Here is a 25,052-nt window from a genome sequence, read left to right on the forward strand (position 1 = left end):
ACAGGAAGGAACCCCAGGAAGATGAGAGATCAGCATCTTCAAAGACCCATTTTATTGTCTTTCAGAATGGCCCATTCAGGCTGATTGCCTACTGGGGCATTCCCCAAGTACACACACAGTTGTAATTGTTACATAGTGAATATTCCTAACTTCAGATACAGAATTGACACAGGCATATAAATTGGATAATCACATTTAGCAAATCGTAACCTTTCCAATGATACCTCACATGACCCATCTCGTATAAAACATATCTTAGTTATACCATATTCATATTACAACAATATTTTTATGAAGAATATGGGATGCAGTGTCACACCATCCACTGAGAGCATGCCCAGCAAGGGAGAGTAGGCATGGCTTCTTGGGCCCAAGGTAGTTCGTTAACCCTTGCATCACCAGTGAGGGGTTGCTACACCCCCATCACCAGGTGTACATAATTACAGGAATCTAACTCAAGGTGAACAATGAAATAAATTTCATCATCCAGTGAGTTTTTACAAGTGTCTGAATTTTATATCATATTTGTATTTGTATCATAGGCACATACACACACATACATGCTAAATGTTACCATCCCTCTAGCAACTAGTAAAAATATATATAATAAATAGAACTGTAAGTGAAGAGATTAATAACATCAATTTAGTTGTTGACTGTGGAAGACAAATCATATATGGGATATTGTTAATAATTGTTTTATTATCAACAGTTTGTTTAGTCAAAATTAGTGAAAACTCTAGGCAAATCAAATGATTTTTCTGTATGGCAACAAGGTAATTTATATCCATTGAGGTTAGTTTATAACATATGACCCTGTGAAATGTTGTTGATATAAAGTTATACTGATTCATTATTTCTTGTATATACTATTTCCCCCAAGTGTAGCAATATCTAGGAGGTTATTCAATTGATCAACAGTGGAAGATGGCGGTAGCTCAAATGGTGAAAAAATGTTCTTATTGCACAAACATAGCTCTCAAAAACTAGTATTTGTTCATATGACTTCAAGTTTTCTAGGTCAGTAGCATCGCCTAAATACAGTTCTTAAAATATTCATTAAGGAAAAGGAAGCCATGTAAAAACCACGTGTCTGAGGAATCAGTTGTGATCTTCTTATTAAGATACTGTATTTAGTGTCCAGGGTCAAGGGCAAAGTCCTGCAGTCCTTTATTTTTCATTTAACTCAACTGAAGTTTAGACCAAGTAGGACTGCAGGATTTGAACCAAAGAATTTCTGGTTAAATTGGTGAAAGATATTCAAGAGGTAAAGAGCAAAAAAGAGAAACCTCTTTAAAATAAATGTTTTAAGAATTTTGTATTTGATAAAGGTGTAATATGACAATTGACTGTAGCCTTCTCCTTATCTTCTCAACATCAACATCATGGGAAATGACAATACATACTTCCCCATGTAGTCCCATACATTTGCCTCAACCCTGAGAGATCATCATTAGGGATAAGTGTATAGTTCACTCACCATATCTATTCAGACCTTTGCTTCTTTGCTAAGACTACCAGATACTTTGCCAAATGGTGGCAATTATAGTGGTGCTTTGTATGATGTGAGCATTTTTTCATAGGAAAAGACTAGACCATCACATTAATTTCACACAGGCAGACTCATGGTAGAAATATGCAGTTAGTGGACTGGATCTGAATTTATGACCGAGAAGTGGAAAAGTGAAGACATCTCTTATTCATCTATTATTTTATAAAAAGAGAGTATTTAACACTGGGGACAAGACTGACAATTAGATGTTGAGAGTAAACTCAGGACAGCTAAATAGAGAGTTCTATGGAAAGGCAATAAGACTTTTGTTTTCAGACTCTACATTCATATTCAGCATTTTCCCCACCATTAGGTTATGTTTCTTTTGCAAGAGGGAATAATTGTATTTGGCTGGTTTAGGGATATGAGGAAATAGAGCCAGGCACCATATTTTGCTGTTCCTGACAGTAATATCAAGCAACAAATGACAAGCTTACTCTAGTCTGGGTCTGTATTTACCCTGCAGTCAAAGAATGAATGAATGAATTCTCCACTCAGCAACCAGTTCACTTGCTGCAGCTCCCATATAATGCTCGCTGTCTGCACTTCCCATCAGAGACTCAGACCCATTTGGCTTACTCTGTGATATATTCAGGAAGATAGAGTATTTAAAAGTATATTTTTTCTGATTCCACTTTACTTTCTCACTTAATTTTACTTCGGCTCAAAAGTTTGGTGAACATGCCGAGCTTTTTTAGTAAAATGTCAGCATGTATTGGCCATTAGGTTGTATTCCTCAAATTGTACAGGTCTAATTTGAAAACCCAGGGAAATTCCGTATTGGCATGATCTAGCTTTGTTGTCTGCTTAATTCATCATGCAGATAAAGAGAAATTGTACATTTTACTCCCATACTTATAATAGTTATATAAGGAATTAATAAGTATTGGTTAGCCATAATAGGGTGAAATCTTGACACACACACACACACTCCCCCCACTGACATCCATGGGTATTATGCCATTGATTTTGATGGGGCCAAGATTTTACCCAATGTCACAGGGACCTTAGCTCAGTAAAGCATGTAAGCATGTGCTTAAGTCCCTCTAAAGTCATATTCACTCTTTGTATGTGATTAAATTAAATGGCATTAAGTGTTCTGAATGAAACTTTTCTCTCAGTACCATTAGTCAGTTCATGCACAAGTGTTTCAGGTAAAAGTCTTTCTCTCCTGTTGCTCGCTAGAAACAGAGCTTGCCTTGTAATTTCTTTAACAATCTTATAAAACAAAATGCTGTGGACAGAAGGCTGTAAATAAGAATGTTAAATTATCCATACCTTTCATAGTAGTGAGAGTGCTTCACTCACTGTTTTGGCAGAGACTGGGGCATGGATGAGGACAAGTTGACTGAAATTCAGTCCAGATAAGAAGGGGTTGGTGCCAAATGGACAGGAGAAGGAACCTGAAAGTATAGTAAGGATCATTTTTGCCCCTTTCATTGAGGATATGTGCCTGCTTTCATTATAAATGTTTGTAATTTGGGGGTATTGCTGGATCTTTGGATACTGTTGAATCTTCAGCTATCATACAGCAGCAATGGACAGGATGTTTGTTTTTAGATTAGTTTTGTTTTTTCATCTGCAGCTGGCCAGGATATTGTGACCATTTCTTTTGGATGGGAGCCTTGGTACTGTGACCCTTGCCTTTCTTACCTTTCAGATTCGATTACAGCATTGGGTTTACATATGAAAATAGCTTGCAAGCTGAAGCGAACACAGGGTCTCTCTTTTTAAGTGTTGTTTTTCAGTGCAGACACATGGCATCTGTGTGATGTGCTCTGTAGCGACTGCCTGTTGATTTCCAGGTTGAGTTTAACTTGTGGGTTTTATAGCTCAAAACCACAAATGTTTTGGGATCTGCCTATATGAGGAATCGCCCTGCTGTCTCTGTTATTCTAGCAAAAGTGCAGTCAGTGTATGTGCCAGGAGCAGAGTCCCAATTGTTTAGAAGAGAGGGTGTTTTCCATGTGGGATTCTGAAATAGCAAATTCACTCCCTCTCTCCCATATCAATTTGGACTGAAATAACTGAAATCTCTGTCAATCTGGTCATACTGCAAAGGTCATCACTTTCCCCGGGCCTTTGGGGATGGAAGGATGTGATGAGGGCAGGAATTTATGGCTGGTATAACTTTTGTTTTCCATCTTGCTGGGGGAAGGCTTTTGCATTTAGTTTTGTTTGTACTGGTATGATTGCCTTTTTAATATGCAGCAAAGGCACCTACAGGAATGAATAGGCACTTTATGTCCTGCATAATTCCAGAGAATTAATTAATTAATTAATTAATTAGAATAAATAAACGAGTCCCAGATTATTACACATTCTTGGGCAACAAAGGGTGAATTCTTTTGCTAGCTGTACGTTTTATATAAATGTTAAAGATAAAGAAGGAAATATGAAGCTCAGAGGCCAAAAGCATAAACCCATAGGATTCTCTTTAGTCTCGAGCAGCTAATTAGTGCTAGAGGTAAATCAAAGAACACACAATCTGGAATATACTGAGCCTCTCCACAAAGGAAATAAATTCCACTACGAATACGAAGTGGAATAAGTCACAAAGGTCATTAAGCTATTGGCTGGAGGAAAAGGCAAGCAGAAGATAATCAAACTGATAATATGAGAAGGGCCACTAGGATGATCCAGGGAGAGGAAAACCTACCTTATGAAAGGAGACTCAAAGAGCTTGGTTTGTTTAGCCTGACCAAAAGAAGGCTGAGGGGAGATCTGATTGCTCTTTATAAATACATCAGAGGGATAAATACCAGGGAGGGAGAGGAATTATTTAAGTTAAGCACCAATGCAGACACAAGAACAAAGGGCTATAAACTGGCCATCAACAAGTTTAGTCTCAAAATTAGACAAAGGTTTCTAACGTCAGAGGAGTGAAGTTCTGGAACAGCCTTCCAAGGGGAGCAGTGAGGGCAAAAAACCTAACTGGCTTCAAGACTGAGCTTGATAAATTGATGGAGTGAATGGAATAATGGGACTGCCTATGATGGCATGTGACCCATTGGCAACTGCCAGTAGCAAAAATCCCCACCAGCTGGAGACGGGACACTGGATGGGGAGGGCTCTGAGATACTACAGAGAATTCTTTCCCAACCACATGTTCAGGGTCTAACCGATCACCATATTTGGGGTCAGGAAGGAATTTCCCCCAGTTCAGATTGGCTGAGACCTTGCAGGGGTTTTGCCTTCCTCTGCAGCATGGGGCACGAGTCACTTGCAGGTTTAAACTAGTGTAAATGGAAGATCCTCTGTAACTTGAAGTCGATAAACCATGAGTTGAGGACATCAGTAACTCAGCCAGAGGTTAGGAGTCTATTTCAGGAATGAGTGATGGTCTGTGGCCTGCAATGTGCAGGAAGTCAGACTAGATGATCACAATGGTTCCTTCTGACCTTAAAATCTATGAGAGAGAGAAAATGCTATCACTGAAATTGCTGAGTGCTTGGTATCTTTTTGGACCTCTAACTTGGTTAGCATTTTTCCCCCCACTGGTATTTGATGCCAACAATTAGCACTTCAGATTAGAAACCTTTCAACAAGTCCATTTTGGAGTGAACGGACTATTAAGATTGTGCCTTCAGGCTGTTAACAACTTTAATAAGAGAGTATAAGAGAATGGAAAAATACCTTAGGATGGTACGTTATGCATGACCAACATTTTCAGTATAAATTAAAAAAGAGAGATTAATTTTATTCATTACTTGAGCAATTGCTGATGAAGCAGCAGCACATGTTGGGGAACAATGCCTTTGAAAGCATTACTGCCAGTGATGAGACAAAAGAATTGGATTGCATCTAGTAGTGGGAACAGAAAGAAACAGAGATGTAGTTGAGTGCATCAACCAGGTAAGCAAACTTGGCAATGTTACTGAAATGCTTAAAAACTGTGACAAATATACAGTGCAGATGCTGCCTCGTTTTCCTTTGCAGCACTCTGTTTTTCTCACATTGTGGAGCTGTCATCCCCATTATCCTGCTTTTCATGTCTTTGGTAGGTGAAGTGCCTCTCTGACTGGTTGTGAATATGCTTCTTAAGTCCTAAAAGGCTCCATATTGTTGAAATAGAGTGGTAATATCATATTACTGTGGTTAACAGCAGTATTGTGCAACATTATCATTTCTCTTCCACTGCACACACTAAAAGGAAGCACAGAGATTTTTGCTATTTCACAGAGAAAATATATAAAGAATAAAGTCTAAAAAAACCCTCCACCACTATTTTAGTGGAATCCATTTCCTCAGCCTATTCACATGAATAGGTCTCTGAGTCATGGATATGTCTCTAACGCACCTAGCACACTTTTGGATACTGAATAAATATGCCAAATGAATATTTATAATTATTACTACTTTGCTTGTGCATCAGGTGCTGGCAACTTTGAATAGCCGTTGACTTCATTCTGCTCAGTCCATGTACAGATTCTAGCATCTTTCAACAGCAATGTATTGTTGTGTTGTTAGGTCTATAAGGAATTCCTGTAGTGGTTAATTAATCTAATTGTGATAGCTTGCTTCCACGTGTAATAATTGCACACAATATTCATTTCTATTCTCCACCGGATACATGCTTCTCATAGGGCCATGTCTGCACTAGCACTTACGTCGGAAAAACTTTTGTCGTTCAGGGTGTGAAAAAAATACCTCCAAGAGCGACACAAATTTTGCCAGCATAAGCACTCATGTGCACAGCGCTTTGTTGGTGGGAGACACTCTCCTGCCTACATAGGTACCACGACTCATTGAATTGGTTTTATTATGTTGACAGGAGAGCTCTCTCCCATGGGCATAACATGGCACTCTAACAGCGGTACAGCTGTGTCGCTGTAAGCTTGTAAGTGCAGACATGGCCTTGATCCCCTTACACCATAAATCAGGGCAGCTTCCTTATCTTGGTCTGTAGGGATGCCAGGAGGGGGAAAAACAAATTTGTCTTTAAAAATCAGTTTAATCTTATCTCGGACCACCCCCCAACCCTAAAATCCTTATTCATAACTGTGTGGCATCTCTACAGGGAAGAATTAATTGGGTTTGTATAATGCCTGGTTCTGGGATAATTACAGCCCTATAATGTTTTCCCCCTTAATTTAGTGATACATGCTCTCAACCTTAATTCCACCATAACATAGTTTTTTTTCTAGGATTATATTGCAACAATAATATAATTATTGCAATTATATCATACTATAATAATACAATTTTACAATTATAGAATAATAATCATATTTTATTAGTAGTAGCAGTATTTATTATTATCTACCTTTAAAAAGCACAGTGGTTGTGGACCAAAATTGTCAAAGTTGATTAGTGATTTTAGATGTTGCCATTTTTGGGTACCCAACTTAAGACACCTTACTTGGGCATGATTTTGAGAAAATAATGAGCACCCATCGTATAACACAAAGGTACCAACTCCATGGGTGCTTCGGGGCTGGAGCAACCACAGAAAAAAAATAGTGGGTGCTCAGCCCACCGGCAGCTCCACCGATCAGCTCCTCCCCCTCCCCTGCAGTGCCTCCTGCCTGCCAGTGGGCCCCGCTGATCAGCTCTTTCCCCTCCCAACCAGCGCCTCTTGCCCATCGCAATCCGCTGTTCAGCAGCATGCAGGAGGCACTGGGGGAGGGGGAGGAGTGGGGATAGGGCACGCTCAGGGGAGGGGGCAGGAAGAGGTGGGGCAAAGTGGATTGGGGGTGTAAAGAGGGGTGGGGGTAGGAAAAGGAGGTGCCAGGATGGAGGTTTGGGGAAAGGGATGAAGTGGGGGCGGGGCCTGGGGCAGAGTGGGGGTTGAGTACTCCCCAGCAAATCACAAAGTTGGCGCCTGTGCTATAACATTAAGGATTCTTTAAGATGTCTGACTTTGTGCACCCAAAACAGAGGCACCCAAAAGCACTAGTCACCTTTAGAAATTGTGGCCTATGTGGTGTCAAGTAGCCATCCAAATTTAGGTGGTTGTTATTTTGTATGGTTGTGTTTTGTTTGTTTTTCTACTGAATGCTCCTGTGATTAACTACTTTAAATTACTTATTTGGTCTTCATTAAGGCACTCATCTTGCTAATCCATTAGTTCCCTTAAATGACTGTTAAAAACCCCCAAAGCACAACAAAAATCATTCTACTGAGCTTTATAGGAAATACAGGGAGAGAATCTCAGGTAGTTTGTGCATAGAAGCTGTTTCAATTACTTTTACCAATTAGTTTTTTAAAACAATCCTTCCCACAATTATTGAAAACAACTGATATCCCTTGATCATTCTGTCCCAAACTTATCAGAGAATATTAAGTGACTGCCTAGCCTTCTTTGTGCTGTGGTTCTTGTAATTTATACAATGCACAAAAAGATAAGTAATTAGATCAAGATTATGTTCCTCATTGAGGTTATCCACAGTCCTTTAAGAATGTGTTTGTTTCTGTCTGTGTCACTTACGAAAACTCCGCCGATGCCTTGACTTCTCTCATATGATTTTTAGGATTCCAGTCTATACTGCACTTTCTTACTCTTCACTCCACAGTAAAGCCTTGTATTTCTATGGGACAAAGAACAGCATCCTTTTCCTTCCAAAATAAATAAATAAGGCTACGTCTACACTGGCAATTGAAAGACAAAACTTTTGTCTTTCAGAGGGGTTAACCCCCTCACCTCCAAGACAAAAGTTTTCCTGTGACAAATGCCTGTGTGAACAGCGCATTGATGGCAGGATGCCACTATTGGGAATAGACATTTTTGTCGGCAGGAGAGCCGACACACAGTGGCTACACAGTGCAACTTTTAGTGGCATGACTATGGTGACACAGCCATGTCGCTAAAAGCTGTGTAGTGTAGACATAGCCTAGGGTGCATAACCGCGGCAGTGATGTGGGCAGTGTAGACACGCTTTATCACCGGGGGAGAGCTCGCCCAGCAATAAAAAGAACCACCCCGAATGATCGGTGGTAGCTTTATCGCCGGGAGCTCCCGGCGATAAAACGCTGTCTATACTAGCATTTTTCAGCACTAAAACTTTTGTCATTCGGGGAGGGGGGTGTTTTTTCACACCCCCGAATGACTAAAGTTTTAGCGCTGAAAGTGGCCGTGTAAAAGTGGCAAGGGATTACAAATAAAAAGTAGAACAGGCATTAAGGCCATGCACATAATGGAGCAGTAAATAGGAGATGCAGCACATAATGAGGGGATGGAATTGAGTGACAGAAGTGATCAAGTCAGAGCAACTGTAACTACTTTCCTTCGGGTGAGATGAGGTTCACTGGCTAGTCTGTACCTGTTTGCTATTGAATTGTCCCTTTGGTATTGAATACAGTGTTATCTACCAATCAAGGCAAAGGTGTCCAGCTGTAGGCTCTGCTTCTATCTAACTCAGCCAACTAGATGCCTCTGATAAACATTTCTATCCGCAAAACAATTGGTATCTTGCTGAAGGCCATTGGCCCTTGCTTTTCTAGCAGATCTCAATTTGAAGCAATATAAATGCTGATTCTCCTCATTCACCAGCCCCCAGGCTAATAATTCCAAAGCTGTATGGGGCAGAGACCTTGTCTTTGTACAGTGACTAGCCAAATTAAGCCCTGGAGCTAATTGTGGCTATTAAGTAATAATAGAAATGCCAACATGGCAATCAGTCCAAAGATTTTCTGTCTTTCCTAGACTCCAAATGGGAAGATATGCAGTAAGTTCCAGGTGTATTTCTTATTGACCAGTGATGGATATTCAACAATTTGATATTCAATTATCTTTTTGGATTCCTCCTTTTATGTCTCTCTACTCACAGCTTCTGTTTTTCTGACAAGGAAATATAGTAAAATGCAGGAAAATGATTAAGGATTTTTGATACTGTGGATATGGGTGTGGCAGGAAATCTTTAATGGAATAAAATAGACTAAATACAATGAAATTGACAAACCTTACATTTGTGTATGTTTTCTTGCTTTTTTCTTTCCCCATCTCTTCATTATCTTCTCTTTGTTTCCTACAGGCCCCCCTACCTTTAATGTCTATGCATCTTTATTTCTTTTTCATATTTTTTTCTATTGTTTTTTCTGTCTCTCTTATAAAACTTATATTCTCACTTCTTTATCTCTCTCTCTCTTCTCATTCCTGATATTTCTCTTCCTTTTTGCTCTCTCCCATGTCCCCATTGGTGTTTCCCTACCTCTTCCATGGTCCTTTCCTCACTCTCTCTCTTTCTTTTTCTCCCATCTATCTTCCAGCTTCCCATTCTCTAGGTACAAGGTCTCAAACTGTGGAGTTTTCAGCCTGGCCTTCCCTCCAGTAATTCCAGACTCTTTTGTACAGCACTGAAGACCTTATTCTAATTTTGGCAAGATTGAGAGTAATTGTGTGGGCCATGGGCTGTATATGTGTTTGTATAAGTTTGTGTGTCCTTCTACAAGTTGGTAGCAGTGACTTACCCTAACATGAATTACTGCTTCATTACCTACCTATTAGCATCTCATGTACATGTCATTAGCAGCAGCATGATAAAATCCAGTAACAACCTTTATTTTCCAATTCAGCTGAATCCCCTGCAGTTTTAGAGTGCTATGCCCTGTCAGTCTCATAGACAAGAATGAATTTCAAATCAAATACCATTTTGATCACAGTACCCTTCAAAAGAGGAGAACACATTGAAATTCATGAGTTTTAAAGTGTCAGCATGGGGTAAAATAAAATCTCATAATTATAAACTGGAATTGATGGTTTTGCATATATAAAATGTGCCCCTGGACTCCCAGGTTATGTTTGCTCACCTTACCGATTTATTTCTGTCACTGAATGGATTGCTAGGTCAACTATGCTTATAAAAATCAGATAGTCTTCACTCTGTTGTTTGGATCATCATCGGGGCAGCTGAAAGAGATTCAGCTCCTGGAACCGTTAATTTTAGTAGGATTATTGCTGATAAAATGAAATATAAAGCAGTTTGAATGGAACTTGCTGAAGGTAGTGGAGCTACAAAATCTGATGGATTTGCCCTGCCAAATTGGGCAAATGTGATATAACATGAAAGTTAATATTGGAATGTTCACCTTCTTTTAAAAAGTGCCTTTTTAGAAGTGGATTACTCCTGATACTGTACAAATGGCACAAACACCTATTATAAAATTGTTGAATCTATTAAATTAGCAAGAAACACTTTGCAGCACAGAAAAAAGCCTTTATTGCTATGATGTAGTTGGTGAACATTGTAAAAGGGGAGAAACTCAACCCTTAAATGCTGAAGACAGGTTTAGTTTGAAACATCCAAAGTCTGATCTAGTGCACTTTCAAATCCTAAATTAATTTCCTCCACAAATTAAAACTACATAAGTATTAATATGCTTATTGCACCTGGATTAATATAATTACTACAAGCCACTTAGTAGGAATATCATGATATATTCAGATTCATGCTGATTAACCAATGTTCTCAACTAGCGTAACATTATTCATATATTACTCTATTTTATTGTTGCATACAACTCCATTCATTCAAGGGAAATCTAGTAGGAAATGTGCCTTTTATTACTGGAAAAAAATAATTAATTGCAATTGATCCTTAATTTAAAATAGTTGATTAAAATAAATACATTATGGGACATTTAATGGTTGTCATTGTGTGATTCAGGGGGACAGCAAAGCCACAAGCTATTTGTAGCCTTTAGCAAGGAGAAATTAACCATTCCCCTCCTTCCTCCCACCAACTCCTCGTGAATACAGTTCCAACCCCCCTGGGATCGTAAAACAAGGAGAAATTAACCATCCCCCCTTCTTTCTCCCACCAACTCCTGGTGAATACAGATCCAACCCCCTTGGATCTAAAACAAGGAAAAAATCAATCAGGTTCTTAAAAAGAAGGTTTTTAATTAAAGAAAAAGGTAAAAATCATCTCTGTAAAATCAGTATGGAAATTAACCTTACAGGGTAATCAAACATAAAGAGCTCAGAGGACTCCCCTCTAGTCTTAGGTTCAAAGTACAGCAAACAAAGATAAACACTCTAGTAAAAGGTACATTTACAAGTTGAGAAAACAAAGTAAAACTAAGACGCCTTGCCTGGCTATTTACTTACAAGTTTGAAATAGGAGAGACTAGTTTAGAAAGATGTGGAGAACCTGGATTGATGTCTGGTCCCTCTCAGTCCCAAGAGCCAACGAACAACCCAAACAAAGAGCACAAACAAAAACCTTCCCCTCCCCCCCCCCCCAAGATTTGAAAGTATCTTGTCCCGTTATTGGTCCTTTGGGTCAGATGCCAGCCAGGTTACCTGAGCTTCTTAACCCTTTACAGGGAAAAGGATTTTGGAGTCTCTGGCCAGGAGGGATTTTATAGTACTGTACACAGGACAGCTGTTACCCTTCCCTTTATAGTTATGAGACGCCCCCCAAATCACAGATAGTGTTGAACGTTCGGTTCCACACTGGCTGTGATTTCTACCTGGAGTTCTAGGAGAAAACAGAGTTAATAAGACACATATACCTTTAGACATACTACTGATTATATAAAAACTAACAATATGTTTCATTCCAAGAACAAAATTGTTAACCAGTTAACTCTGGGAAACTTTCCCGGGAGAGTGCATCAGCCACTTTGTTAGAAGCTCCCGAAATGTGTTGTATTTCAAAATCAAAATCTAAAGAGCTAAACTCCACCGAAGAATTTTTTTGTTATTTCCCTTGGCGGTATGAAGCCACTGTAGCACAGCATGGTCTGTTTGTAGTTGGAAACGCCGTCCCCAAACATATGGGCGTAGCTTTTCCAGCGCAGACCCAATGGCGTAGCATTCCTTTTTGCTGATTGACCAGTGGCTTTCCCTCTCAGACAGTTTCTTGCTGAGAAACACGACAGGATGGAATTCTTGATCCGGTCCTTCCTGCATTAAAACTGCTCCCACGCCTCGCTTGGACGCATCTGTGGTTACTAGGAACGGTTTGTCAAAGTCTGGGGCCCTTAGCACAGGGTCAGACATGAGTGTTGCCTTAAGCTGGTTAAAGGCCTTTTGACACTCATCAGTCCACTGAACTGCATTTGGCTGTTTCTTTCTGGTTAGGTCTGTCAGCGGGGCGGCGATTTGGCTGTAGTGGGGTACAAATCGCCTATAATATCCAGCCAAGCCTAAAAAGGATTGGACCTGTTTCTTAGACTTTGGAACCGGCCACTTTTGGATAGCATCCACTTTGGCCTGTAGGGGATTTATAGTTCCTTGACCCACCTGGTGCCCCAGGTAAGTCACTCTGTTTTGGGCTCTTTGACACTTTTTAGCCTTAACAGTTAGTCCTGCCTGCTGGATGCACTCGAAGACTTTTTCCAGGTGCTCCAGGTGCTCTGCCCATGAATCAGAAAAAATGGCCACATCATCGAGGTAGGCAACTGCAGATTCTCCCAATCCCGCTAGGAGACCATCTACAAGTCTTTGGAAGGTGGCGGGTGCATTTCGCAACCCAAAAGGGAGTACATTGAATTCATACACCCCTGCCTGGGTGACGAAGGCTGACCTTTCCTTAGCGGGTTCATCTAGTGGTACTTGCCAGTACCCCTTGGTTAAGTCTAAAATAGAGATGAATTGGGCATGTCCCAATTTCTCCAATAGCTCATCTGTGTGTGGCATTGGATAGTTGTCAGGACAAGTTACAGCATTTAGCTTACGGTACTCCATGCAAAAGCGTATTTCCCCATCTGATTTGGGAACTAGAACCACTGGAGATGCCCATGCACTCTTAGAGGGGTGGATTATACCCATCTGTAGCATGTCCTGGATCTCCCTTTGTATAGCAGTTTTGGCATGAGGTGACTCCCGGTAGGGTGGGGTTCTAATTGGGTGAGCATTACCTGTGTCAATGGAGTGGTATGCCCGTTCGGTCCGTCCTGGAGTGGCTGAGAAAATTGGTGCAAAGCTTGTGCACAGCTCCTGATCTGCTGTCGCTGCAGACGTCCAAGGGTTGTGGAGAGGTTCACCTCTTCTACGCCACCATCCTTTTTTCCTTCATAGTAGACACCTTCAGGCCACTCCGCGTCATCTGTTTCCTGGATTGTAAACTGGCAAATGTTTAATTCTCTGGAATAAAAGGGCTTAAGAGAATTAACATGGTATACCTTAGGCTTTATGTTGGAGGTGGGGGAGGCTATGAGATAGTTAACAGCTCCTAGGCGCTCCTGGACCGTGAATGGTCCTTCCCACGACGCTTCCATTTTATGGGCCTGGAGCGCCTTTAAGACCATGACTTGGTCTCCTACTTTGAAGGACCGTTCTCTGGAATGTTTATCATACCAGGCCTTTTGCTCTTCCTGAGCATCCTTTGGGTTTTCTTTAGCAAGGGCTAAAGAGTGTTGGAGGGTGCTTTGTAGGTTGCTTACGAAGTCTAGAATGTTAGTTCCTGGAGAAGGCGTAAATCCCTCCCACTGCTGCTTCACCAACTGTAATGGCCCCTTAACCTCGTGGCCATACACAAGTTCAAATGGTGAAAACCTTAAACTGGGATGTGGTACAGCCCTGTAGGCAAAAAGCAACTGCTGCAGCACTAGGTCCCAATCATTGGAGTGTTCATTTACGAATTTACTTATCATGGCCCCCAAAGTTCCATTAAACCTCTCCACCAGGCCATTGGTTTCATGGTGGTAAGGGGTGGCAACCAAGTGATTCACCCCATGAGCTTCCCACAGGTTTTCCATGGTCCCTACCAGGAAATTAGTTCCCGAATCTGTAAGGATGTCGGAGGGCCAACCTACCCTGGCAAAAATGTCTGTTAATGCCTGGCACATACCTTTAGCCCTGGTGTTGCTTAAGGGTACTGCTTCCAGCCATCGGGTAGCAAAATCCATGAAAGTCAGTATGTACTGCTTTCCTCTGGGTATCTTCTTTGGGAAAGGACCCAGATTATCCACAGCTACTCGCTGAAATGGGACCTCAATTATGGGTAGTGGCTGGAGAGGGGCTTTAACCTGGTCTTGGGGCTTTCCCACTCATTGGCACACCTCACAAGACCGGACATAATTAGCAACATCCTTGCCCATTCCCTCCCAGTGGAAGGACTTCCCCAACCGGTCTTTGGTTCTGTTCACCCCAGAATGGCCACTGGGATGATCATGGGCTAAGCTCAAGAGCTTTACCCGATACTTAGTGGGAACTACCAACTGTCTTTGAGGATGCCAGTCTTCCTGGTGCCCACCAGAAAGAGTCTCCTTGTATAAAAGTCCTTGTTCTATAACAAACCGGGATCAGTTAGAAGAGCTGAGAGGCGGTGGGGTGCTCCGCGCCGCCGCCCAAGCTTTCTGAAGGCTGTCATCTGCTTCCTGCTCGGCCTGGAACTGTTCCCTTGATGCTGGAGACATCAGTTCCTCCTTGGACTGTGGACTGGGGCTTGGTCCCTCTGGAAGCGATGCAGGTGCTGGGGCTGTTTCCATTGACTGTGAACTGCTGTCCGCTGGTGCACTATGTGGTATCTCAGGCTCTGGCTGAGCCTCTTGGGTAGGGTTATCTGCTGCTTCCGCCAGGTCAGGCTCGCTGGTGCCCTCTGGCGTTGAAGTTGTAGACGGGTTTGCAAGCGCTGGGCTCAGTGCTGGCAATGGTTCTGATGCTGGTTGCATTGCCAGTTCCGGTTCTGGGACTGGCTTTGGCTGGGTCTCTGGGATTTGATCCACTATGGCTGTTGCAGTCGTTGGCAGGGGATCCAGTTCCACCACCTTTGTTTTGGTCTCTGGTAACACAGATGGGGCCCTGGTGGACGGCTCAGGAACAGGGATGGGGGTGAAAGCTTGCTTAGCCTGGCTGCAGGTGACTATTCCCACCCTCTTGGCTAGCTTCACCTGGTTGGCCAAGTCTTCCCCCAGCAGCATGGGAATGGGATAATTGTCATAGGCTGCAAAAGTCCACATTCCTGACCAGCCTTTGTACTGGACATGCAACTTGGCTGTAGGCAAGGTTACAGACTGTGACACAAAGGGTTGAATTGTCACTGGAGCCTCCGGGTTGATGAGTTTGGGGTCCAATAGGGATTGGTGGATAGTTGACACTTGTGCCCCAGTGTCCCTCCAAGTGATAACCTTCTCAAGGTTTCCCTTCACTCCGAGGGTATGAGAGAGGCATCTGGGTCTGGGGATCTTTGGTGTGATTGGGGTGTAATGAACTGTAATCAGTTGGGGTTCTTGGGGCAGTGAGCCTTTATATGTCCCAGTTCATTACATTTAAAACATCGTCCTGCTAAGGTATCACCGGGGCGATGTTGGTTGGTGGAGACTGGTGTGATGGGGTGAGAAGGCATCTGGGGTTTCCCTTGGGATGTGGGTGGGGCCTTGGGTTGTCCCCGGTGGTAAGGTTTGGTTTCGGGGTGCCCCTTCTGATATTCGCTCCAACTGCTACTAGTTTTTTTCTTTTCTGCCACCTCCACCCATTTGGCTCCAATCTCCTCCGCCTCAGTTACAGTTTTGGGCTTCCTATCTAGGATGTACCTTTCTATTTCCTCAGGAACACCCTCTAAAAACGGCTCCATTTTTACTAGGGAAACCAGATCTTCCAGAGATTTAACATTTGCTCCTGATACCCAGGCATCACAATTTTTGTCAATGTGGTAGGCATGCCGGGTAAATGACACATCTGGTTTCCACCTTAGGGCTCTGAACTGCCGACGGGCATGCTCGGGTGTTAGCCCCATTCTGAGTCTGACCTTGTTTTTAAAAAGTTCATAACTGTTCATGTGTTCCTTAGGCATTTCAGCTGCCACCTCTGCTAAGGGTCCACTGAGCTGCGGCCTCAGCTCTACCATGTACTGGTCTGCAGCGATCCAAGGCAGGCTGTATCCAAGGCAGGCCCTCTCAAAATTTTCTAAGAAGGCCTCAGTATCATCGCCTGCCTTGTAGGTGGGGAATTTTCTGGGATGGGAAGTGGTACCTGGAGAGGGGTTGTTAGGATTGGCTGTTGTATCCGGCCTAGCCTTTGCTACTTCCAGTTCATGCTTCCTTTCTTTTTCTCTCTCCTCCATCTCTTTTTCTTTCAACTCCATCTCTTTTTCTTTCAGCTCCATCTCTCTCTTGTGGGCCTCCTCTTTGGCTTTCTCTTCTCTTTCTCTCTGCTCTGTCTTGAGTTTTGTTAATTGAAGCAGTCTCTGATGTTTTCTTTCATTTTCTTCTGCTTCTAGTTTGGCCAGTTCTATTTTTTTTAGCTACTTCTTTGGTAGTCATTTTCCTGTTTTCTTGTGCTGGGTCACCCCCTCTGCAGTTGACTGAAACTGGGATGTACTCAGCTCTGGCTGCTGCCGAGTTAACAGAGACTTTCTAACTAGCTATTCCCGAGGATGTAAAAAGAAAAAAAAACAATTCAGCTTGTAAATTCCTTTTACCAGTTTGCTCAATTGAACCCTTCTCTTAACAAAGGATCTTGTTAAAAAAACTTAACACCTCTGCCTTCAGGCAAGGAGAGATAAGATATGCATCTACCTTCAGCTCTGCTTTCCAAGCAGCTAGAAGGAAAAAAAAATCTTACTGGCTTTTGGGTTTAAAATGAATCCCACCGCTCTGCCACCATGTCAAGGCTGTATCCCCACTTTGAACTTTAGGGTACAAAATGTGGGGGCCTGCATGAAGACTTCTAAGTTTAACTACCAGCTTAGGTCTGGTCCGCTGCCACCATCCCAATGGATTCCCTTCCCTGGGAAGCCTTGAGAAACCTTTCACCAATTCCCTGGTGAATACAGATCCAAACCCCTTGGATCTTAAAACAAGGAGAAATTAACCATTCCCCTCCTTCCTCCCACCAACTCCTGGTGAATACAGTTCCAACCCCCCTGGGATCTTAAAACAAGGAGAAATTAACCATCCCCCCTTCTTTCTCCCACCAACTCCTGGTGAATACAGATCCAACCCCCTTGGATCTAAAACAAGGAAAAAATCAATCAGGTTCTTAAAAAGAAGGTTTTTAATTAAAGAAAAAGGTAAAAATCATCTCTGTAAAATCAGTATGGAAATTAACCTTACAGGGTAATCAAACTTAAAGAGCTCAGAGGACTCCCCTCTAGTCTTAGGTTCAAAGTACAGCAAACAAAGATAAACACTCTAGTAAAAGGTACATTTACAAGTTGAGAAAACAAAGTAAAACTAAGACGCCTTGCCTGGCTATTTACTTATAAGTTTGAAATAGGAGAGACTTGTTTAGAAAGATGTGGAGAACCTGGATTGATGTCTGGTCCCTCTCAGTCCCAAGAGCGAACGAACAACCCAAACAAAGAGCACAAACAAAAGCCTTCCCCCCTCCGCAAGATTTGAAAGTATCTTGTCCCGTTATTGGTCCTTTGGGTCAGATGCCAGCCAGGTTACCTGAGCTTCTTAACCCTTTACAGGGAAAAGAATTTTGGAGTCTCTGGCCAGGAGGGATTTTATAGTACTGTACACAGGACAGCTGTTACCCTTCCCTTTATAGTTATGACAGATGTCAGTCTCAACTTAGCTAGTGATGTGAGGCCCAGCAGAGAGTTTTCCCCTGGACTTCAGTAGAAGTTAGATTGAGCCTTTAGGTTGTGGCTGTGGTCTTTGGAGAATTTCTATTCCTTTGTTTGCAAAATGACAGCTGTAAAAGAAATCCAGCATCGCTGATGAAACAACTCTCTGGTCTATCATGATCAGAATATAGTTACTTGCTGATAGTGTGAGAGAGAAACTGCATTGCATGGGTAACACAGAGAAGAGAGATAATATGCAAATTGACAAGTTGATTCCGGTTATAAACTCTTGCATTGGTTTTATATGTTGGTGGTGGAGAGGGGAGAGTAGAGCCTGATAGAAATGGTTAGCTCTGTGGCATTAGCAAACGGAGAATGACAAGCATCACATGCTGATGTAACTGACAGATAATAAAAGACCTTGAGCAGCACTGCATTTCCAAGTTTCAGAATATCTACAATTTTCATCAAAACATATTTTTTGAAGCAGTTTAGCGTTTCAATCATTTACACATATTAAACTTTGTTTTTGAAAATTAAAAAAACTTGTTACACCTCTGACCTTTTATGAGTATTCAACAATGCAAATTTTTTCTCTTCGACCATGCCTTAGGGTATATCTACACTACAAAATTAGGTTGATTTTATAGAAGTTGATTTTTAGAAATCGATTTTATACAGTCGATTGTGTATGTCCCCACTAAGCGCATTAAGTCGGCAGAGTGCGTCCTCACTATCATGGCTAGCATCAATTCACGGAGCGGTGCACTGTGGGAAACTATCCCACAGTTCCCGCAGTCTCTGCTGCCCATTGGAATGATGGGTTAAGCTTCCAATGCCTGATGGGGCAAAAACATTGTCACAGGTGGTTTTGGGTACATGTCGTGACTCTCTTCTCCCTCCCTCCGTGAAAGCAACTGCAGACAATCATTTCGCGCCTTTTTGCCTGGGTTACCCGTGCAGACGCCATAGCATGGCAAGCATGGAGCCCGCTTAGCTCACCACTGCTGTTGCGAGCATTGTAAACACCTCATGCATTATACGGCAGTATGTGGAGAACCTGGCTAAGAGACAGCAGCGTGAGTTTGATTGTGATGAGGACATGGACACAGACAGTCCTGAAAGCATGGGCTGTGGCAATTGGAACATCATGGCGGCAATGGGGCTTGTTGATACAGTGGAATGCCGATTCTGGGCCCAGCAAACAAGCACAGACTGGTGGGACCGCATAGTGTAGCAGGTATGGGATGATTCCCAGTGGCTGCGAAACTTTCGGATGTGTAAGGCCACTTTCCTGGAAGTTGCTTTCCCCTGCCCCGAAGCGCACGAAAACCAAGATGAGAGCTGCCCTGACTGTTGAGAAGTGAGTGGCGATAGCACTGTGGAAGCTTGCAACGCCTGACTGCTAGCGGTCAGTCGGGAATCAATTTGGAGTGTGCAAATCTACTGTGGGGACTGCTGTGATTCAAGTAGCTAATGCATTCACTGACATTCTGCTATCAAGGGTAATGACTCTGGGAAATGTGCAGGTCATAGTGGATGACTTTGCTGCAATGGGTTTCCCTAACTGTGGTGGGGCGATAGACAGAACGCATATCCCTATCTTGGCACCGGACCACTTTGCCAACCAATACATAAACCGCAAGTGGTACTTCTCAATGGTGCTGCAAGCACTGGTGGATCACAAGGGACGTTTCATCAACATCAATGTGAGATGGCTGGGAAAAGTGCATGACGCTCGCATTTTCAGGAACTCCGGCCTGTTTGAGCAGCTGCAAGAAGGGACTTACTTCCCAGACCAGAAAATTACTGTTGGGGATGTTGAAATGCCAACAGTTATCCTTGGCGACCCAGCCTACCCCTTGCTACCATGGCTCATGAAGCCATACACAGGCAGCCTGGACAGTAGTAAGAAGTAGTTCAACTATAGGCTGAGCAAATGCAGAATGGTGGTAGAATGTGCCTTTGGACATTTAAAAGCTCGCTGACACTGTTTGCTGACTAGGTTAGACCTCAGCACAACCAGTATTACCATTGTTATTACTGCTTGCTGTGTGCTCCATAATATCTGTGAGAGTAAGGGGGAGATGTTTATGGCGAGGTGGGAGGTTGAGGCAAATTGCCTGGCTGCCAATATAGAACAGCCAGACACCAGGGAGATTAGAAGAGCACAGATAGGCGTGCTGCGCATCAGAGAGGCTTTGAAAACCAGTTTCATGACTGGCCAGGGTACGGTGTGACAGTTGTGTGTGTTTCTCCTTGATGCAAACCCGCCCCCTTTGTTGATTTTAACTCCCTGTAAGCCAACCACCCTCCCCCCTTCGATCACAGCTGGCAAAGGAAATAAAGTCACTATTGTTTTGAAACCATGCAGTCTTTCTTTATTAATTAAAAAAAAGGGAGATAACTGATAAGGTATCCCGGGTGGGGTAGGGAGGGGTGGGGGAAGAGGGGAGGAGAGAAGGACAAGTCCACATTGCTTATTGTAGCCACACTACAAATCAAAACTGTTTGAATGACAGCCTTCTGTTGCTTGGGCCATCCTCTGGAGTGCAGTGGCTGGGTGCCCGGAGCCTCCCCCCTCATGTTCTTGGGCGTCTGGGTGAGGAGGATATGGAACTTGAGCAGGAGGGCAGGCGGTTGTACAATGGATGCAGCGGCGGTCTGTGCTCTTGTTGGCTTTCCTGCAGCTCCACCAGATGCCTGAGCATGTCCGTTTGCTCCCCCATTAGCCTCAGCATTGCATCCTGCCTCTTCTCAACGTGCTCACTTAACACTTCCCTGGACTCTTCCACTGAATGCCTCCATGCTTTCAGCTGTGCCCTATCAGTGTGGGAGGACAGCATGAGCTCGGAAAACATGTCATCACGAGTGCATTTTTTTCACCTTCTAATCTGCGATAACCTCAAGGACAGAAATGATAGGGGAGCATAGAAACATTTACACCTGCGGGGGGATAAAAAGGGAGAGTAAAATTTAGGATGATACATTTCTGAGAACAAAAGGGAGACTCTTTCACAGTGAATCAAGCAATTCACAGCAGACAGCACATGTGCTTTAGGTACAAGGTCGCATTTTGCCTTTTATGTTGAGCGCCTGCTGGTATGGTGACACATCACACACGGCTGGGCAACAGAATTCGGTTTCCAGGCAGCCATGGTAAGCCAAAGGGTACACGGATTTGGCTTCTAATGTCTTGATAACATGTGGGAATGTTTTCAAACTGCAGTACCCTCCTTTCCCATAGCAAGCAATGCCGGTTGGGTTTGCCATTTAAAAGGAGGGGCTGTGGTTTTCGGATGGATGTGCAGCACACGCCTCCCCCACCCCTCTGCGTGGTGATCCCTTCACCCCTCCCCCCGCCACGTGGCTATTCTCAGGGATGATCCCTTTTAGCCAAGCGCAAACAGCTCAGCATGCTCGTGTAGACACATTCATTATAAAATTGACCTAATGTGGCTAAATTCAACCTAACCCTGTAGTGTAGACCAGGACTTAGAGTTAGACTATGAGTATGATCCAAAGCCATTGAAGACAATTTTCTCATTGGACTTAAATGCCAAATTTTGCTCTTAGTTATATCAGTACATGGATAATATGTTCATTGAAGTAAGAATTTGTCCCTAAATTCAGTCCTGGTGTAAATTAGTGCAACTTCATTAATGTAGACTAAGTTGTGACTTCTTACACTAATGCTTTGTGGACTGGGTTCAACCTGTTTTTCTCCTGTACTCACTGAGTCTGCTGGAATCAACAGTGATTTGCTCTGTTTGTTTCTTTTTAATCAGGGGAAATATATGCATTTTAATATATTAATAGGCTTTAGAGCTAAGGCAACAGAGATGCAGAAAACGTAAAATTATAAATAAACTAGTTTCTATTACTGTGAATTTTAGCAAGTAAAAATAAATCTCTTGTAATAAAAAATTTGAAATTTAGCACCACAATAAGGCACTGCATCAAAGCATACCATCGGGCTTTAAATAATGCAACGTGCTTTAGCGCAGAAGCTTACTTGTGATTTTTTTTTTTTAAATCTGGGCAGGACTTACCTGCTGCGGCGTTTAATTTTGAAATCTAATGTTATCTCATAGATTTAAAAAAAAAACATTTCCTCTTCCAATTGTTTAGCAGACTCTTTAGCCACTGCAGTAAATTGGTTGTGCAGCTCACATGTCTGACATGTGAACTAGACATGTGACAGATCTTTTAAATTCTACTTTGATGGCAGCATTGTGGGATACACAAGTCCTGTCTACGTAACAATTATGAATGAGTCAAGGGGAACCCAGTTACAGCACAGTTATTTCCTGACGCAGTTTTAATTTTGTTAAAAGTTGCAGTGTAGATGGGATCTAACTGCTACTCACTGATCCCTTGCAGTGGTATTACTGGCAACCACAGAGGAGCATCCTAGCTTGACTTCTCAGGCAGAGGGTTGCTACAGGGGATGAAATAAGATAATATAGGGGGAAATAATGGTCTTCTGAACAAAGAGGTGAGTGAGCCTTAGACTCCTATCTAAACTGACACTGGTCATGGTGAGATACAGGAAAGGAACATTCTGACAATAAAGTGATTTAAACTAGATATGGATGCCTACAGAAACACTCATCTAGGTATGCAAATATAATGATCCAGACTTTCAGGTCTGGCGAAGATGCACTCGGCACAGGGCTTTGAGTGGGGAACCCAAAGGAGCTATATGCCATCTTTACATCCACCCAGTTATCAGGTTGTTGGGGGCAGTTTCCTCCCAGTGCAAGAGAGAGCACAATCGGAGCCATTAAGAATAGTAATACTGGATCACGCAAATGGTACATCTACCCCAGTATCCTGTCTTCCAGCAGTGGCTGGTACCAGATACTTCAGAGTGAATGAATAGAACAGGGCAATTATCTAGTGATCTATCCCATGACATCCAGTCCCAGCTTCTGAGAGTCAGAGGTTTAGGGACACCCAGGGCATGGGGCTACAATCCTGACCACTTAGGCTAATAGCCATTGATGGACCTATCCTCCATGAACTTATCTAATTCTTTTTTTAACCCAATTATACTTTAAGCCTTCACAACAAGTTCCACAGGTTGACTCTCCGTTGTTTGCAGAAATACTTCCTTTTCTTTGTTTTAAAACTGCTGCCTATTAATTTCATTGGGTGACCCCCTGGTTCTTGTGTTATGTGAAGGGGTAAATAACATTTCCTTATTCGCTTTCTCCACACCAGTTATGATTTTGTAGTCTTCTATCATATCCCCCTTTAGCTGTCTCTTTTCTAAACTGAACAGTCCCAGTCTTTCTAATCTCTTCCCTCATGGAAGCTGTTCCATACCCCTAATCATTTTTGTTGCCATTCTCTGTACTTTTTCCAATATTAATATATCTTTTTTGAGATGGGACAATCAGAATTTCATGATGTACTCGGGGTGTGCGTTTACTATGGAATTATACAGTGGCATGATGATATTTACTTATTAGCTATCCCTTTCCTGTTGGTTTTCTTGACTGCCGCTGGACATTAAGCAGATGTCTTCAGAGAACTAGCAATGATTCTTTCTTGAGTGGTAACAGCTCATTTAGACCTCATCCATTTGTATGTATTCTTGGGATTCTGCTTTCCAGTGTGTATTACTTTGCACTTATCAACATTGAATTACATCTGCCATTTTGTTACCAACCACCTGATTTTATGAGATCCCTTTGTAATTCTTCACACTCTGCTTTGGACTTAACTATCTTGACTAATTTTGTATTGCCTACAAATTTTGTCACCTCACTGTTTACCCTTTTTTCCAGATCATTTATGAATATGTTGAACAGTATTATTCCCAGTATAGATCCTTTCTTCACTGAAAAACTTACTATTTATTCCTATCCTTTGTTTCCTGTCTTTTAAACCAGTTACTTATCCATGATAGGACCTTCCCTCTTATCCCATGACTGTTTACTTTTCTCAAGAGCCTTTGGTGAGGGACCTTGTCAAAGGCTTTCTGAAACTCCAAGTACACTATATCCACTGGAACACACTTGTCCACTCAAAGAATTCTAATAGATTGGTGAGATATGATTTCCCTTTACAAAAGCCATGTAGAGTCTTCCCCAACAAATCTATGTGTCTGATAATTCTGTTCTTTACTATAGTTTCAAACAATTTGCCTGGTACTGAAGTTAGGATTACTGGTCTGTAATTGTCAGGATCACTTCTGGTGCCTTTTTAAAAAATAGGCATTACATTAGCTTGCCTTTCAGTCATCTGGTATACACTGATTTAAGCTATACGTTACATACACAGTTAGCAGTTCTGCAATGTTATATTTGAGTTTCTTCATAACTATTGGATTAATCCCAACTGGTCCTGGAATTTATTACTGTTTAATTTATCCATTTGTTCCAAAACCTCCTCTACTGACACCTCAATCTGGGACAGTTCTTCAAATTTGTCATCTAAAAAGAATGGCTCAGGTGTGGGAATCTCCCTCACATCCTCTGCAGTGAAAAGCAATGCAAAGAATTCATGTAACTTCTCTGCAATGGCCTTGTCTTTCTTGAATGCTCCTCTAGCACCTCAATCATCCATTGATTGTTTGGCAGGCTTCCTGTGTCTGATGTACATAAAAAAAATTGCTGTTAGTTTTTGTGTCTTTTGATAATTTCTCTTCAGATTATTCTACTTACTGTTTTTTTCTATTTGAGGTACATTTAATTTGAGCCTCCATTATGGTGTTTGACATAGGAAGAAGTTGCTAGATCATCCTCCAGCTGCTTCCCCTCCTGCCACTGACACGCCCCTTCCGTCATGCTTTCTGCTGCTCTGGAAATTCACTGAATGTGGGCTCGGAGTATATTAATGGGACCTTTTTTTTAATTTTATTTTAACTGTATTATACCCTACCTTGATAGATTAGGTACATTAGAAGTTCTGTTTATGCCAGCAAAATATTGATGTCAATTCAGAAATAATAGTAATAATAACAGAGAAAAATAATTGTGTACAAATTAACACGATAAATAATTTTGTTTTGAAAATATGATCAATTTAATTATTACTGTCTGGGGCAGTTCTCTGTTCTCAAAAGAATGGACACTGACAGATTACAC

The sequence above is a fragment of the Chrysemys picta genome, chromosome 6, assembly GCF_011386835.1.
Source record: "Chrysemys picta bellii isolate R12L10 chromosome 6, ASM1138683v2, whole genome shotgun sequence".
Classification (NCBI taxonomy): domain Eukaryota; kingdom Metazoa; phylum Chordata; order Testudines; family Emydidae; genus Chrysemys; species Chrysemys picta.